The 17,789-nt window shown below is 45.2% G+C and overlaps 1 protein-coding gene across 7 annotated transcripts in view; it reads right to left on the minus strand.

Moving 5' to 3' along the window:
• Positions 1 to 17,789, minus strand: part of FYN (FYN proto-oncogene, Src family tyrosine kinase) — a 133,210-nt gene that overhangs the window by 64,755 nt on the left and 50,666 nt on the right. For all 7 annotated transcript variants that reach the window (XM_068160561.1, XM_068160558.1, XM_068160564.1 and 4 more), the window contains exon 2: positions 5,578 to 5,648. The gene's annotated coding sequence lies outside the window, so the exon portion shown is untranslated. The remainder of the gene's footprint in view (positions 1 to 5,577; positions 5,649 to 17,789) is intronic.

Consider the following 17,789-nt stretch of genomic DNA (forward strand, 5'->3'; position numbering starts at 1 on the left):
AGGCAGGAATGTCCCCCACACCACTGAGCACAGGCCTTCAAGATCTGCTCCTCTTCATTTTTGTGTTGAAATGGGTGTTGTGGTACAGCACTGCAGGCATTCTCGAGGCACACACTATGCATGATCTTCACACTAGTTTCTGTTCTTGGGTTTTCTGGACTGCATCCCAGGCTTTCTTTTATCTTTGTGCTCAGCAAACTGATTAATATAAATAACTCAACACCCAAAACCATTCAGCTTTTGTAATCTCCAATGAGATCTCTCCTCTTCTTGTGCTCCTCTGTACACTGTTTCATTTTGTTCGTGCCAGATGAACCTTTAAGCCAGAGGGAGGTGTAAGGAGAAATAAGAGGTGGAAACAGACACTTGTGCCTAGAGGACCATTCCAAACTTACAGGAGAGATAACTTGCCTATATGCAAAGTGCTTAGTGCCCAACATCAAGTTTCACAAAAGGCACAGAGAAATCTCCTAAACAAGTCCCATAATAATTAAATCTCCTTGGTACTACAGTATCCTATATCACACATGTCCATTCCATCCTCCATTTACTTTTGGCAACCTCTGCTGTACTTGGATGATAAAATAATCTCCCAAATGATTGTAGCTCTAAAAATCTATTAAATCCATGAAGTATTGATGAAGCAGAATTAACATCCAGAGAATTACATTAACTGCCTACCTCCCCCCTCTATCCATAAAAGAAACTCTGGAAGTAAAGCAGTACCACAGCTCTGGTCAGGAAAATACATCCACCCACACACCCTAAGCTCTACCTCTAGCTGCATTCATCACCACAGGATGTATTCATTTAGTCAGTCTTATCCACAGAAATGGCCTTATCTGGTGCCCAGAAATCATGCTCTTTTTTTCATCTCATGTGTGATTCATGTCTTTCACACAGCACATCATGCAAACCAGGTGCTGGGGAAGAGCCCTGCCCCTCTCCATGGCATTTCTCACTCCCAGCGCTGCAGGGCTCACTAGCTGTGGGATGAGTGCACTGCCTACTAAGACCCTGTTGCTGCCTGATTATAAACTTGGCACAAACAGCCCCAAGTTTGGCAATATTCTCCATGCTGGATGTTTGCTGGGAGGTTGGTTTCTCTCTCTTTCTTTTCCTCTCCTTGCTTTGTTGCTGTTTTGGATCTTGGGCATGACTTCAGCCAAAATTTTTTCAAGCTAATTCTGAAGCAAGGCATGGGAACCTAGAGTGATTTGTTCATGTTAAAAGCTTCTGCTCACCACTCGAACAGCTTGAGAGGTTTTGTGATTTGGACCATAATCTTGTGAGATGTCAAGGCAACATTTCTGTAGTTCGAGCTCCGCAGAAAACTCCCAAACAGGAATAAATTACTAACCTCTGAAAAAACAAATCCCCATTTGCATGAGCTCACTAAGGAGGTGATGCTACCTAGCAACTAAGTTCCCTAGACATCCCACCTACAATGCCCCCAGATCCTGTTAGCAGCTGGGGGGGACCTGCCCGCTCCAAACTCCACTTTAAATGATCAGAGCTGGATGTGAAGCCAGGCATGTGTAAGGGTGCTCCAACTCTGAATCTGAACTCAGAGCAAGCTGGATGGCAGTAACTCCTGCAGGGTATCACATACACATCTTTATTCAGTTCTGAAGAGTGGAGGAAAGGGAACAAGGAGGTATGAGAACGTGCCAGTGTGATGGAACAGGAGTTTTTGTATCAACTGTGCAGTGGCCAAATTACCCTGCTGCACACAGAGAAAAGAGCAAAGTTGATGTAACACTCCCTGAAGCAACATCTCAATTTTCAAATTTAATGCTCTTCTTTCAACAGAGCACTTGGAGGACTTGTTATCTAGATGTAAAAAAACCCAACCAATTTATCACTTGCAAAATCCTATCATGGATCTTTCAGCTGCTGTAACATCACTATCTACTGCAAACATCTCTGCCATGGAGCCAGCTAAGAAAGCTTGGAGGTATAGCTGCACCTACTGCTCTGTTCCACCTGCTGTCTTATCTGCTCATCCCTGTTTCTTCTCCAATGGCTACAGCCAGAGGGGCATCCAGTACCTACAGGGATCATACAGGAAGGCTGCAGGTCAGGTTTACAATACAGCAGCCCCTCTGTTCCTTCACAACTTGATCATACTCTGGTCTTGATGACCGTAACCAACTACAGGGTCTAGATGGACAGGGACAGAGCACCACCCAGTACAGCATAAATCATCCTTAGAAATACTAAAAACCTCTTATGAAAGGCAACAATTTCAAGGGAAGTCTGGACTGGCAAAGAGCAGGATAAGGAAAGAAATCAAATCACAGATCACTCCAAGCTTTGCTGCCATGCTCCTTGGGACTCCTTGCAGATAGAATAGAATAGGTTGGAAGAGACCTTCAAGATCATCAAGTCCAACCTATCATTCAACACCACCTAATCAACTAAACCATGCAACCAAGCACCCTATCAAGTCTCCCCCCGAACACCTCCAATGCTGGTGAAAGGCCACCCCATGACCACCTGCTGAATGCTGTGTTCAAGGCAAGGCAGGTCAAACCTGTAACGCCACAGGAGTATCTGCTCTGATGTCCACAAGGCTGCTTAAAGAAATCTCATTCAAATGAGGTCTTTCTCACCCTGTTCAGAAAGACATCACCAGCTTAGCTGAGGGAGTTTTAAATTCACCCAAACTTTCCCTCCCAGTACTCAAGTATACTTCCCTAATCAGCTCCTAAAACCACCATGAATTTTTGATCTGGAGGTTGCACGGCCTTTTCTAGGACTTTGATACATGATGAATAAATAACCACTGAGCCTCTGAAGTCAGCTGCTCTGTCAAGACATCCTGGAGTCAGGGGGTTAAGGCAGAGACTGGACAAAACTGTTTCCTTGTCTTATATTTTCTGTAATTATCTTTAAACTCTCTGGGAATTTAGAACACCAAAAGGTAAACCTGGAGTGGGGTCAGAGATACTTCAGAGATCCTTACAGATGACAAACTCCAGCTTCCTGATTATTCTACTTCAAAACAGTATTTTGCAAACAATCTGAAGTAGGAAGAGGGGAAGGAACAGCTGTGAAAACAAACAAAACTCAGAGCCTGTTTAGATATTGTAATGGCTGCAGGAAAACAACATTAAATTCTAGGGCAAAATCACAGAGCATGGAGCAGTACAAACCCAGCTCCAGACTGGCCTGAAGAAATTCCTGGTTCTTTATAATCCAGCAGGGAGAGGTAGTTTTCAGGAGCACCAGTTTATCACCTAAACTTTTCTCAGGTTCCAAGATTCAACCAAGTCAAGCAGCCATGCCCTCCAAGCCTGAAGATGAACTACAGGTTGGGAAAAAGTATCACAGTATCACTTAGGTTGGAAAGGATCTCGAGGATCATCGAGTCCAACCTAAAGTCACCCAAGCAGAACCTGTGTGAAGCAGATTGTGGTTTTTTCACCCCCATTCACAAGTTTCTAGCACCAGTGTGGCAGCACATCGCCTTGCATTTACCAGAAGCCATCACTGATTTTGAAGTCTTCTCCAAGACTCCTCTTTCACAGGCAGGGAAGATGCAAAGTCTGCACTAATCAGGAGTGAGAAATGAGGAGAAGCAACAGGGAAGCACTTCTTCGCTCTGAGGATGGTCAGACGTGGGAGCAGGTGCTCAGGGAGACTGCACAGTCTACAGCCAGTTGAATTTTGAAAACCCAACCCAACAGCACCTGTTTCAAGTAGGGGGTTAGACAAAATGGTATCTGGCAGTTTCTTCCAACCAAAATTATTCTATGATTCTCAGAAACATGCTGCTTCTGCCTCTTTCCTCCTGCTGCTCTTTAACTATGGGCTTTTACTAAGGCCAGCCATGGAGCCCAGGCTGGTCTCAGCTGATGTACCTTTGAAGGCAAAGGAAAACTCTACAATCTGACTGCCAGGTCTGCTGATAAACATTTTTCTCTGGTGCTACAAGACATCACTATTTGTGAATTGACTCTACTCCTTGACCTGTGGGCACCACAGAGATCAGCCAATCTATGGGCAACTTTTAGGATCAAAGTATCATTACTACCACCAAAAAGAACACTAGGTATCAATCCTGTCCTCTGTTGCCAGTAACAGAAGCCAGCATAAAAATCTCAGAGACTAATGAGCTTGTGCTCTGCTCTGTGGCTCACCTTTGGCCCTGAAACTAAATTCTGGTTAAATAATAGTTTGCATTTCCCAGCATGTGGATACAGCTGCAAGCTTACAAGAGGTGCAACTGACAGAAGAGTCAAAGTGAGAGAAAATTGCTTGAAAGGATTTTTTTTTTGGTGTGTTCAGCCAACTTCTTTGTAAAATTCTCATCTTGGTTACCATATCTTTGCTTATCTCTAGAAGTATACATTCTGCAAAAGGGTAGACTGTCTACATTTAAACATCTGCTAGCTAATCCAGATCTTTCTATATGATGTAACAACATCTGGGTTGTTTTTTTTTCCACTTTCCTCTCTTCAAATGGCAGAGAAGAACAAGTGTTCTCACAGAGCCAGTCTTTGATTTTTCAGTTTTCTCCCCTGCAGGCTATCTGACTCTGAAGTCTTCTGCCAGTGGAGAATAAGCCAGTTTTCATCTCCAATCTGCACACTCTGGCTGAAGAAGAAAAAATACCAGTCCAATACTGTTCTTGGCCATGGGAAAGAAGGAACACAATCTTCTGCTGGATTTTTCCCCCTCCTTTTTTTTCTCCTCAGGAATGATGGCAATTGAATTGCATTAGCCAGAACTGTTATGTATTGGCAGTCTACTAGAGAGAAAAGCAAGATGAGTCTACAAACTTCTCTCAGGGTTACTTCCCTCCAGTTGGGGCATGTCTCTAATTACCTCCCAGTACTTCTCTTCCTCCTTCTCCTCACAGCAACACTCCTCAGCAGCAGAGACACACCACACATGACATGCTCTACTCCCATAGTGCCTGTAGGACCACGGCTGAAGGAAGCTGATGCCTCTGGAAGTGTTGCACAGGGAGCAGCCAGAGAAGCAGCAAAGCTTGTCATGCGAGGTGGAAAGAAGGAAGAGGAAAACTGGTACAGCATGCGAGCGTTAACTACAGCCTCATCTCCCAGACAGAGTCAAATCACCTTAGCTCCATGCGGCAAGTGACCCAATCAGATGTTCTGGGAAGGGCTGGAAAGATTTCAGAGTGACTGGACACCCCCACCACTTTGGGAGGGATGTACCCCCTCGACATTATTCTCGCTCCTGATGTTTTTTATACCACCAGCACGCGCCTTTGTTCCCCTTGCGTTTGAATTAGGCCTTTGTGTTTCTTCTGCTCTAGGTTTTGGCTCAACCACTCTCCAGCAGAACAGAACAGCTACAAACACACCACGCAGATGCCACGGGAGCAAATGAAGCTCCATTCCTTGCCCTGAGGCCTGGCATGCTGCTTTCTGTTAATGCTTCTCATCCTGCCACTCGCTTTACCAGAGGAAGAAAACCACATACAAACAACTGCGCCTCCCTACTCTCCATCAGCTAAAAACTGGGCTGGGGGGGGGGGAAGCTAAACCAATATTTCTGAAAGTCTCATTGAGAACCAAAATTGATCAAGACCACAACACTTACCAGAATTTCCCCCCCAAACAGAGCAAGTTTACATTCACCACATTTCCTCAGAAATGGCTTGAAAACATGCCCTGTAAAATAAGAGAGAAAAGGAAAAGTTAGTGACTGGAACGCCACAAGCTACCATAAGTCACACTTATTTCTCACTCTATTAGCATTTATCACCAAACTTCCACTGTTTCCCCCCCACCCCGTTAAAACAGGGGGAAAGGTAATTGGGTTTAGAACCTTCACAACTAATTATTAAATCCCACTGGTATTATGCAAAACACTAAAATAATTGCAGGACTCCCCCAGCCTGCTCAGACACATCACTGTCACCGGCACGACAGCTCTTCGGGCTTCAGGGAGGCGAGGTCCACAGCACGAAACACGCAGCAGCGTACGGCGAGCCTGCCAATTATTTTTACACCCAGCCCTAAAGAAAATGCATTCAGTTCAGTATCTGAGGAGAGTGGTTTTGCTTTAACAGACTGTTGGTGGAATACGATGCACATAAGGCTCTCAACAGACTCCGTGTTTGAAACCCACACAAAGGAAAGGGATTGAGCCACGTTACATTTTTAGACTATATTAATTACTCTGCATTCTCTGCAAGAACAAAGAAGGAGAAGCAGTTAACACAATATCCAGTTTGACACACACTAGGGCCACTTTGAAGAAGACACAGAGCAGAAGTGACAAACGCCATCATTTTGCCAACCCTGAGTAAATTTCAAATGACAGCTCCTCCTTATTGCTCCTCGAGGCGAAATCTTTGAACGAACAACCCGTGGAGCACAGGCTAACAATGATGTGAAAGCGTTTAGTTTGGAAACTCCTAGAAGATGGAGGAGCTATGGCCCATGCTGGTGTTCAGGTTTGGCAGCAGTAACTGTACAACAAGCGGAGAAGGGCACACATTTCAGCACCCAAGTGCCCACACCAGTGAAGCCAGACTGAATTTGAATGGCTTTAGACTCTCGTTCCCCACCAGGTACAGATAGATGACTTGCAGCTCTGCATAACTGATCACAGAAACCTGCCTCAGCTGCAGAAGCAGCAGATCTTTGCACCAGCACCTCTCCTGAAGGATGCTGGAAGCATCTGGAGGAAAGGAAGGGGGAAATGGCTTCTTAGAATCAGAATCAATAAGGTTGGAAAAGACCTCAGAGATCATCAAGTCCAACCTGTCACCCAACACCTCATGACTACTAAGCCATGGCTTCAAGTGCCACGTCCAATCCCCTCTTGAACACCTCCAGGGATGGTGACTCCACGACTTCCCTGGGCAGCACATTCCAATGGCCAACAACACTCTCTGTGAAGAGCTCTCCTCACCTCAAGCCTAGCCTATCCTATCCCCATTCCCCCTGGTGCAGTTTGAGACTGTGTTAGGTCAAATTACTTTTACTAGTCATCATTACATGAAAAGTAGCTAAGAAGAAAATTTCTACTAAGGAATAACCAAATAAATCTTCCCTAAAACTCAGCAACTGGATTACACTGCTCTAAATCCAGATGAGCACACAGACCTCTGATCTCACCAGGCCGAGGCTTCATTTTGGGTGGAGAGTTCAGGGAAGGGGTTGAAGGGAGGGGGGGAAAAAAATGAAAAAGGAATCATTACAAATCAGAAGAGGCTGTTGTGAAAGATTTTAGGAACAGGCATTTTTTAAATCACAAAACTACAAACCCAAGCATTGTCTTTCTGGGCTTGCTTGCTTTGATTAGTGTCTGAGAAAAAAACCCTGGGCGTATCAAGGAATAAAGACAAAACCCCAACACCTCCTCCCCTTCTGCACAGTTTGGCAGAATTTGTGAAATCACTGGATAAAAGATGGGTCTTAACTGTTTTGCTCAGGTTCAAGGAAGGTGATTATTATTCCAATGCCATCTATTTCTCTCCCTAGCTTCCAGGCATTTGGCCTGGAAAGAAAAATCAAGTCTAGAAACTCTGCTTCTGCCTCCAAACTAATTGGATAACATCTGCATGCAGAAAAGTTAGAAGCCTGAGATGAGCCAGGTCCAAACCAATCCAATAGCACCTCCACTCCAGATTAGCTCATTATTTTCTTCTACACCAAGAGACTGACTTAATAATTTCCCCAGAGAAGTGACAAATAAGGGAAACTTCACTTCATGCTGAGAGTCCCATGAATGCTTGAAAGACAGCACCACTGCCAAGCGGGACTGAGCCCCTCCCGGCACTGGTGCGGAGCTTCTGTATGCAGCCCAGCAACACTCCCTCCCTTCCTTCTTCCCTCCCTCTGTTCCTTTCTCCCTCCCTCATCCCAGCTCAAATGCCTATGCAGCAAAAGGGGCTAGAGGAGCAACCAGGATTACAAAGAACTGGATGAGACAATCCCTGCCTACTCTCAGCTGCCAGACATGTATTTGTCAGTTCGTACTGGGAGCAGAATGAAGTTTATTACCACCAGCAAAAGAGAAATCACTGTCAGGAGACTTAGTAACTACTATATCCTCAAGCCTGTACTCTCAAAGCCATTAACATCCACCAACTTCCAGGATCTTTGGACAAAGCCCACTGTAACCCTAGACAAGAACCCACAAAACCCTTTCATTACAGCAAAATTGGTTCAGTGACAGTTTACCCCCCATCTGAAACAGATGAAAGCATGATTTAAGGCATACAACCAGTTGCACAGAGGATTCTGGTCTGGTACATGTTGCAGTTGTTCATGCAAGTTTCACCCAGCTAGAGGAAGTGGCTGGCTGAAGTCAGAAGTGATCTTAAATACTTTCCAAATGCTAGCAGATGTGTGTTGGTTTATGAGGCTTAAACAGAGAAGAAAATCTACCTGATAATAAGCATCTGTCAAGTTTCTATTAGCAACATGCTTCTGCTGATGTTTTCTCAAACCTCGAGTAGAAGTAGGCATCCCTAGTTCTTGGGTTGCACTTGGCAAAAAACTGGTAAGGAGGAGGTTTTCAGGTAAGAGAACAGTTTGCAAAGGAACATATCTGGGTCAGGAGGTGTAACCTATCAATGAGCTGGATCCACTTCGTAAGCAAAGTGTTGGTTAGACTGCAGAGCGGTAGCTGTTTTACAGCACATCATACCACAGACATTTAGGACCACAGATCAGCCCAGGAAGCATTTTTCAGTAGTGGGTTACTATGGCCCTACTGTAACAGAGTCTTAAGTCCCCCATCTCAGACAGATTGAGGACTCTGTTACCTGGGAAGCTGCTACAAATGTTCAGAAGGGTGTATGTTTGCTTTTACTTAGGGTGCAGCATTTTCCACCTATTCCTACCATTTGAAGATTTTCAATCCTACTAAACCCCCTCCCAAACCCATTAAAATAAAACTTTCTAAATGCAACACTGAACCCAAGAAGACAAAAGTCTCCTGCATACTGACTGTATATGGCCATAAAGGAACTGCACATCTTAACTTACATACAGCAATCTTTTACTATGCAATGCCAGATTATACATAAAAGACTCTTTATCCTGTGAACATCTGAAAGCTTTCCAACAATGAAACATTTAAATTTTAAGGGAAGCTTGTAGGCTTGCTCTCAGACAGAGACAGAAGCTTCCCTGTTAGCCTGAAGCTACCCCTTGCAAAGTGAGGGTCCCTGCTAGCAGGCACACGGTATGAAACATCCCAGTCAGCAACAGGATGGGAGCAGGGGGAGGGAGAGAGCTGAGCAGCAGAAAAAGGGAGCTTCCACAGGAAGCAACTCTAGCAACTAGTCCAGACACAACCCTGGAAAACATCAGATGAAAATAACAAGCAACACCATTAGAAGACCCTAGGAAGACTAAACAGTGCTCTGGTGGTTCATCTGCCCATGCAACAGGGCCAAAACCTGGAAAGAAGACAACAGCTACAGGACAGGCACCTTGCATTTCTGTCATGTGAAAGTCACTGGAATTCTGAAACAGTTACTCGAAAGCTTCATGCAGTTGCAGGATGTAAATAAGGAGAACTAGGTGCTTGTCTTAAAGGCCTCCCAAAGGAGTCAGTAGTTTCAAAACAAAAACGTTTGTCTGTTTGGATGTGTAAAAATACAGCTTACAAATGTTGCCCTTTGGAGCAGACGCAGAGTCACTGCTGCAGCAGCAACAAATCCTAAGAAACAGGAAACACAGGAGAAAAACTTCAGGAAAAGAAGCTTTGCTTGAACATTTTGTGCTTCTATATAATGGAGCTATCAAGAGGGAAAAAAACCCCACACCCACAAACTGTGTTAAAGATCATAAGCTGAACTGCTTCATTTCTTTGATCTCCTCACACATCAGATCTATTGACTTATCTTTAGCAGACATGCTGCTGTCAGCTGGTCTCCACATCCTGTGTGTCCTGTGGCTTCCAGCCCCACTGAAGCATGCTGTTTGCTCTTCTTGTCCCTGGGATGCTTCTCTCCCACAGGCAGTTTCAGCCCCTGGATTGTGCCAGCTCAGTCACAGTGATAGCAGCACCTTTTCCCTTTCCAAGCAGGATAAACTAAACTAAATCTTCCTGCATAGAAAATACCATCACAGGCAGAGCATGCAGATAACAGAATAGAATAAACCAGGTTGGAAGAGACCTTAAGATCATCGCATCCAACCTATCATCCCACACCACCTAATCAACTAACCCATGTAACCAAGCACCCTGTCAAGTCTCCTCCTGAACACCTCCAGTGATGGTGACTCCACCACCTCCCAAGGCAGCCCATTCCAATGGGCAATCACTCTCTCTGTGTAAAACTTCCTCCTGACCTCCAGCCTGAACCTCCTCTGGCGCAGCCTGAGACTGTGTCCTCTTGTTCTGGTGCTGGCTGCCTGGGAGAAGAGACCAACCTCTGCCTGTCTACAACCCCCCTTCAGGTAGTTGTAGACAGCAATAAGGTCACCCCTGAGTCTCCTCTTCTCCAGGCTGAGCAGCCCCATGTGTATGGATGTGTACAGATGTGTATAGAGGTAGCAGAGGAAGACACAAGGATTTAGAAGATGCCAAAATCATTAAGAAACCCTTGGTGGGACAGCTAGAGGTTATGGTAAACAAGTGGAGCACAAGACTGTGGGGTACCAGTCACAGAATGGCAAACACAATGGCACTCGTGGCCCATTCCTAAATCCTGCCTTGTAAAATCATTCTGAGAAGACCCCACAACCTGTGGCATCCTGTGCCACCTGCACTGTGTGGGAGAAGCCAATGTTTCTCTTGGTGAGATGAAAGCCAGTGTGTGTACTGCTCACTGTCCTGGGGTCAGGCAGCCACCAGCAGTCACGAGGGCTGAGCAATCAATAGAGGAAGCTCTTAGCAAGCTCAATACCGAGCATGCATTTAGACTGAGAACATCACTCAGACATGAGGAGCACGTGATGGCAGCAATGAACTCCAGTTCTCAACACAGCAGCAAAATTACTTCATTAATTGTGAGGAGAGTGCTGGCATTTCTCTGGGCAGAAAAAAGAAGTACTGTGCCCCAAATAAGAGTACTAATAAAAAATAAAAGAATAAAAAGAATGAAGCCAACAATCCTAAAAATAGGTTGCACTCTTCAACCCTCTGAGCTGGCTCCTAGAAAGGCTGCTGGGCAACTCTGGAGCTGAGGGAGGGCACAGGCAGCTAAGAACGCAACAGCTGGAGCCAGCACCACATCCCTGCCTGCACATCCTTACCTGCCTGATAGCTCAGCGGCATCAGGGAACCACTTGCATGGCCAGAAATAAACCCTCACATCATTATGAAAGCTGAAGAAAGAGAGAGCAAGGACAAAAAAAAAGGCAGCATAATGTAAGATTTTTAGAAGCTTTTGGTTCAATAATTGATTTTGCAGTTTGTCTCCCAGAAGAAAATGTTTTTCTTCTGAAGATACAGGATTGACCCTGAAGTACCTTTAGCAGAAACTGGCTAAACAGCACATTTATAAACCTTCTGTAAAAGCAGTGAAGGCCATTAAGAAATCCAATTATACTGCAAGGTAAAACCAGGATTTTATAACTGAAGAAAATTGGCTTTAACACAAAAGGATTTATAATACTTTTGCCCTCCCCCTTAGGAGAGACTCTTACTTATGCAATAAATATTTGTGTGTTTTAATCAGGATATATAAATGTAAAGAAACTAATATATATATACACACAATGAAAATGAACCCATAAGCATACAGTACATATAGATTCTGTATGCTAATGTTGTCAATACTCTAGTATCCACAATGTCAGCGATCCTTGCTGTGGAATAACTCATAAAGAAAAGACACACATGGGAAGAAATGGTCTCAAGTCATGGCCAATTTACTCCCAAGTGTTAAATCTTTAAAGAATTCCTCACATACCCAATATTAGAATAGAATAGACCAGAATAGAATAGAATAGACTGGAAAAGACTTTTGGGATAATTGAGTCCAACCTATCATCCAACACCACCTAATCAACTAAACCCTGGCACTAAATGCCTCATCCAGTCTCCTCTTAAACACCTCCAATGATGGTGACTCCACCACCTCCCTGGGCAGCACATCCCAAAGGCCAATCTCTCTTTCTGGGAAGAGCTTCTTCCTAACATCCAGCCTAAGCCTCCCCATCACAACTTGAGACTGTATCCTCTTGTTCTGGTGCTGCCTGCCTGGGAGAAGAGACCAGCTCCCACCTGGCTACAACCTCCCTTCAGGTAGTTGTAGAGAGCAAGAAGGTCTCCCCTGAGCCTCCTCTTCTCCAGGCTAAGCAACCCCAGCTCCCTCAGCCTCTCCTCACAGGGCTGTGCTCCAAACCCCTCCCCAGCTTTGTTGCCCTTCTCTGGACTATCCTTAGGACGAAGTGGGGGAGAAAATGGAACTAAGTTAAGTAAAAACTAAGTTAAGCCAATTCATAGATTTAGCTAATTTGATATATCAAAAGTATATTCATATCTTTCATGTGCAATACTTTAATCATAGAATCAAGAAGGTTAGAAAAGACCTCAAAGATCATCAAGTCCAACCTGTGATGGGTTAATCACTCCGTATTTTGTGTGTTTTGTTTTGCTAACTACTGTAATTCCAGCTTTTAATTGTGCCCCACCAGTGGGGAAGGCAAAGGGCATGCCTCTGCAGCAGCACTGTCATCTACACGTGGTCCCATTTCCTGATGTGAAAATGTGGGAAACAGGCCCAAAGTTTGCAAGAATGAGCTATTTGTGAACCTATTTCTGTCTCAAAGGCAGGCCCCCGAAGTGAAAAGTAAACAGCGTTTAAGAGAAGAATGCAGCAACACAATTAAAGCACAAACAATGAAAATGCTGCGAGTAAACTAATTGTTAACTACCACGAACTGAAAATAAACTGTTTCCTTTTTTTGCTGTGTTCACTTTAATCTTCTGAGAGGCAGGAAGGGGGAAGACGGGAGGAGGCAGCAGCTTCAGACTTGTGGAGCTTATCAAATCCCAGATCGGATGATTAGAGCGAAGCTAAGAAGAAAACATCCTCTCTTCCCCACCTCCCTCCCCAGAAAAGGAAGCACAGCCTTTAGGACCAATCTGCAATGTTTGTTTGTTGCTCTTTAAAGGATTGCTCTGGAGAGCATTTTTCCTAAGCTGTTTTTTATCTCTTCTGGATGGTTCAAAATAAACAGGAGCACTGGAAATGGATGAACAGAAAATGTGGCATTCTGCTTTCTTTTTGTTTGTACAGTGAGTGAGGCGAGTGAAGCCAATAAAGAAGGTCCTTGGTTGTCATACAACACAAAGCAGAAGGGAATAGAAACTTGAAATGTGAGAAGCATCACTGCAAAACCTAGGGGGGGGATGATGATAATAACACCACCAGCAACACCAATAATTAATAATACATTCACCCATGGGCTGAAGGTGAAGGAAAGTGAAGTAAAGAGGGCTGCTTCTCATGCTGCTCCATTGATTATTTACTTACTTAATGATGAGCTTTTATGTTGGTGAGTTCTATATCCAGGAAAGGGGAATAAAAAACAACAACAACAAAAAACCCAAACCACCAACAAGCAAACAAAAAACCCAACAAAAAAAACCCAAAGGTCACTGTATTTTGACAGTCTGCTTTCCAAAACCATCCCCCTGCTCTCGAGTGGTTTCCAAAAAAGACTCTCACATCACAAAAAAAACAGGAAATTAGATTCTTGGGACAACACACTAGAAGTACAAGCAAAAAGACTTTGCAGTAACATAATGTTTCAGCTGTGAATGCAGAATCAAGTATTTACTCTTTCCCTTTGTCCTTAAATGCATCAGAGCTGTCCTCAGAAAGCAAGTGGCCCAGAGTCAACCAGAGCAAACACAAAGTTTGTGTAATCCCAGGATTGTGCCCAATTGATATAAACCTTTTATTCTTTCCCATTGCCCTTAAATACATCAGATCTCTCCTCAGAAAGCAAGTGGCCCAGAGTCAACCAGAGCAAACACAAAGTCTGTGTAATTCCAGGATTGTGCTACACTGATATAAACCTCTTTGCATCACAAATGCATTTATTTGCCTGAAATACCCCGTGGATTTCAAATACCCTTACTATTCAGCATCACACCTCCTCTTACTTGTTTTGTCTTTTGTTTTTCAAGATTAAGCAAATGCCTGAGTGGCAGAAGGAATGAAAGTGGCTTTCCAGCTCGTTAGGGCTTATAATGCTGAATTTACAACGTGAGTCCCTCCTGGGCTGCATCCCAGCACTCCTGGCTCCCCCACCCTTCAGGGTGTTTGATACCTGACCACATTTGCTGGGCAGACTTTGTCCAGCTGCCCCAAGGATAAGCTCATGGCCCCCTGCCCCAGCCAACCCACACCCAACCCATCTCCTCACAGCAGCTAATCCATTGGAGAACGGACTGGGAAGGGCAGTGCTGGCCCTGAAGCCCTCTCCCTGGATGGAGACTGACTGCAGTTAGATAGAGGAGGACTGGTGTGCAGACACACCAAGCTGACAGTCTAGCCCACACTTCCTCAGGAAACTAGGTGAAAAAACCCTGGGTTTTCTCTTGCTGTGCCCCTGCTCCCTGCCCCCAACTATGCAGATGCAGTATAAAAAAAGAAAGGAAAAAGAAAAGAGAGTAGCATGGATGCAAGGCTTAAGGGCTACATACAACCCCAAACAGCATCTGGATTACTGTCTCAGGCATGTTTCAGAAGTGTCATTGGCTTCCTGTTTAATATTCATGTTTTACTGCTGCACAAAGTCAGCCTCCACTCAAAGAGCAATGTATTACTCTCACATCCTCTGAGCAGATACTTCATGAGGATATTCTGGTTTCTTGATATTCAGAGCCCTTCTGTTGGTATCAGCAGATGCTTGAGCGCACAGCACACAGAAGTCAGCTCTCCCTGTTAAAACCCAGCCACACAGTCACAATGGCCATCAAGGCTGCTGCCCCACTCAAGGCAGGATCAAATGCACTTAGGTTGTTCGTTTTTTATTGGGCCATCTGACCTAGGGAGGAAAAAACCACAAACAGATATCCTTTGGGGTCTGAGTCCCTTTCTATACCTGAAACCTCATCCTTGTGTGGCCCTGGTCCAGCCCTCTGCCACGCCACTTGGTCTAGTAAGAGATCCCTGCCTGCAAACCCTTGCATTGCCATGGTTACAACGCTGCTATTACCAGGCATGTGGAGCCTATTTTTAAAAGCCTGCAATGGCTGAGATGCTGGTTCAAACCTTAATCTTAATAAGGTCTAAAAACCCTCCAACAAGTGCTTACTATTTGTACGAGAGCAGTGCTGCACTCCGAAAGGAAAAGATCAGCGGTGAACTGCCTGAGGCAGGGACTTTGCATTGCCTGCATCCCAGCAAAAGAAAAAATATAGAGGGAAAAAAAAAACAACCCACCCCAAACCCCAGGAGTATTTTAAAGAAGAGTCCCAGAGGACAATAAAGTAGTCCTGCCAACATTAGCAGGGTGGGTTAGGTCAGTAGGAAACCCATAACTGCTTCTTAGAAAGCATGCTTGTGCGCACTGGAGAGGCTGACATCACGTGTGGCTGGAAGAGCCCTCTTGGAAGTGGCTCACAAAAATAGAGATGGTGTGACAGGGTTGGGTGGTGAAGACAAGCAGCTTGTGCTGAATAAAGAGGGAGCCAAGTAAAGGAACACACAGGGAAGGTTATGGTGTTAAAAAAAAATGAGGAAACTGAAAAAAGAATTCCATTTGCAAAGACATTCCAGACAGGTTTCTAATTGGGAGAGGCCAGAGAAAAGGATGTTGCATCCAGTCAAGACATCAAATGAGCACTGAGGTGTGAATTTCAGCCCTGTGGTCTGGAGAGCACAGGACATTTTATCACTAGAAGACACCGCTGATCTCAGAGTAAAGACAGTGAGAACCAAGATGGACAGCTTTTGGCTCAACTGAGGGACACTGGTGTTGTCCATGGCAACAGAGGAGGGAGATAATGGAGAGAGCTGCAGGTGGAGGGAGGAAGGGATGTATCAATGGGTATCTGTTTAGCCCTGCTGAATAAGACTTGATGGCTTGGTATCTACAAAGAAGTGAAGACAGGCTAATAGAGGTTACGGCATCAACAAGGCAACAGAGGACTAGTTTCATGTTCCAGACCTAAGAGCCATACATATGTATGTCTGCATATCTAAGAGTCTATGATGGTTTTTACAGATATAATTGTACAGAAATACATATTTACATATCTCCATGTAATAGTTCAGTCTGTAGGCAAAGGAATGTGAAATAAAGTTGTATGCAGAACAACAGAAGGGAAACAAAGGCCTGGACTCCCTGCCAAAGACAGAAGTGGAAAAAAGCCTTTTCCCTTATTCCTTTTTCACAGCATGACAGGTAACAAAGGGCACAGTAGCAAAATGCTTGCCTGGTAACCCCCTGGAAAGTTTAGGCAGACAGAAAACTAAATAAATACCCTTGCTGTCGCCAGCTTCTGCCTCCTGCTGCTCAATGAGTCCTCCCCTGTTCGGAGGGTGGGCATCCCATGGGGTCACACACCTCACAGGATGTGTGAGCAGCAGTTACTTAGCTGATACAACACCCCTTACAATGCCAGGGATGTGTATTTCGGTCCAGTGATGGATGTGTGTGTAGCCATGTGTCAAATCTGCCAGCATGCTGAGTGCTGGAAACAAATGGCACTTTCAGAGCAATGCATCTGGGTCACTGCCTGCTCTCACTATGCCTCAGAGGGCCTTGAGGAAGGAGAGTGGAACAGGGAGGAGCAGGATGCAGATTTGAGGAGCTGGGCTGGCAGGTAATATCCAGGCCACTGGCTGTGAAGTGGATACCCTCACCCTGCAACAAGAGAAGGGGATTTTCAGCAGTGTAAGGGTAAGTGCATTGCACCTCTGAGCGACGGGGTGGCACTGGTTTATTTCCTCCCTCCGCTCAGTTTTGCAGGTGTAATCCAGATAACAACAGCACATTCAGCCTCCACCCCCAGGAAAACAGACTGCAGATCGCTGAGGAGTAACACACAAAGCACTCACAGGCTCCACTGCTGAGGGCTGAGGCTGCTGTGGACTCGTGCATTTAGGAACTGTCCCATTTGCTCCTGCCCTAGAACGCAGCTCCCCCCTCCTGGCTGGCACACAGGACCTGCCATTCATGAGGCCCCCCGAGCGCAGCCTCCAGCTGCAGAATGTGGGTTACCAGAAGCAGGAGAGAGCTGAGAGGGAGCATTCAGAGCAGCACGTGTGCCACTTCCAGCCATGAACGCCTTCGATTATGAGCCCTGCAAAATGCATGAATGGCACAGGCTGACAGCACAATTCCTGGAAGTACATCTCCACAGCAATCCTATGGAAAAGAGGGGAGGGATGTGTGCCTGAGAGCCACAGAGGCCAGACTTTCCTGGGCTTTTCCCTTTTCCTTTTGAGTATGCAAAGCAGCTAATTAATTTCCCCTCCAAAAACTATCAGCACAATCTGGGAGCTGCTGCAAGGGCCAGTTGTGAAGATCACAGGATGTTAGGGATTGGAAAGCACCTCCAGAGATCATCAAGTCCAACACCCTGCCAGAGCAGAACCATAGAATCCAGCTCAGGTCACACAGGAACACATCCAGATGGGTCTTGAAAGTCTCCAGAGAAGGAGACTCCACAACCTCCCTGGGCAGCCTGTTGCAGTGCTTTGTGACCCTCACAGTGAAGAAGTTCCTCCTCATGTTGAGGTGGAACCTCCTGTGCTATAGTTTACATCCATTGCCCTTTGTCTTATCACAGAGTGCAACTGAGCAGAGCCTGTCCCCTCTTGACACTCAGCCCTCAGATGTTTATAAACATTATTAAATCCCCTCTCAGTCTTCTCT

The sequence above is a fragment of the Melanerpes formicivorus genome, unplaced genomic scaffold (assembly GCF_026170545.1).
Source record: "Melanerpes formicivorus ecotype bairdi unplaced genomic scaffold, bMelFor1.0.p_v2 SCAF_50, whole genome shotgun sequence".
Classification (NCBI taxonomy): domain Eukaryota; kingdom Metazoa; phylum Chordata; class Aves; order Piciformes; family Picidae; genus Melanerpes; species Melanerpes formicivorus.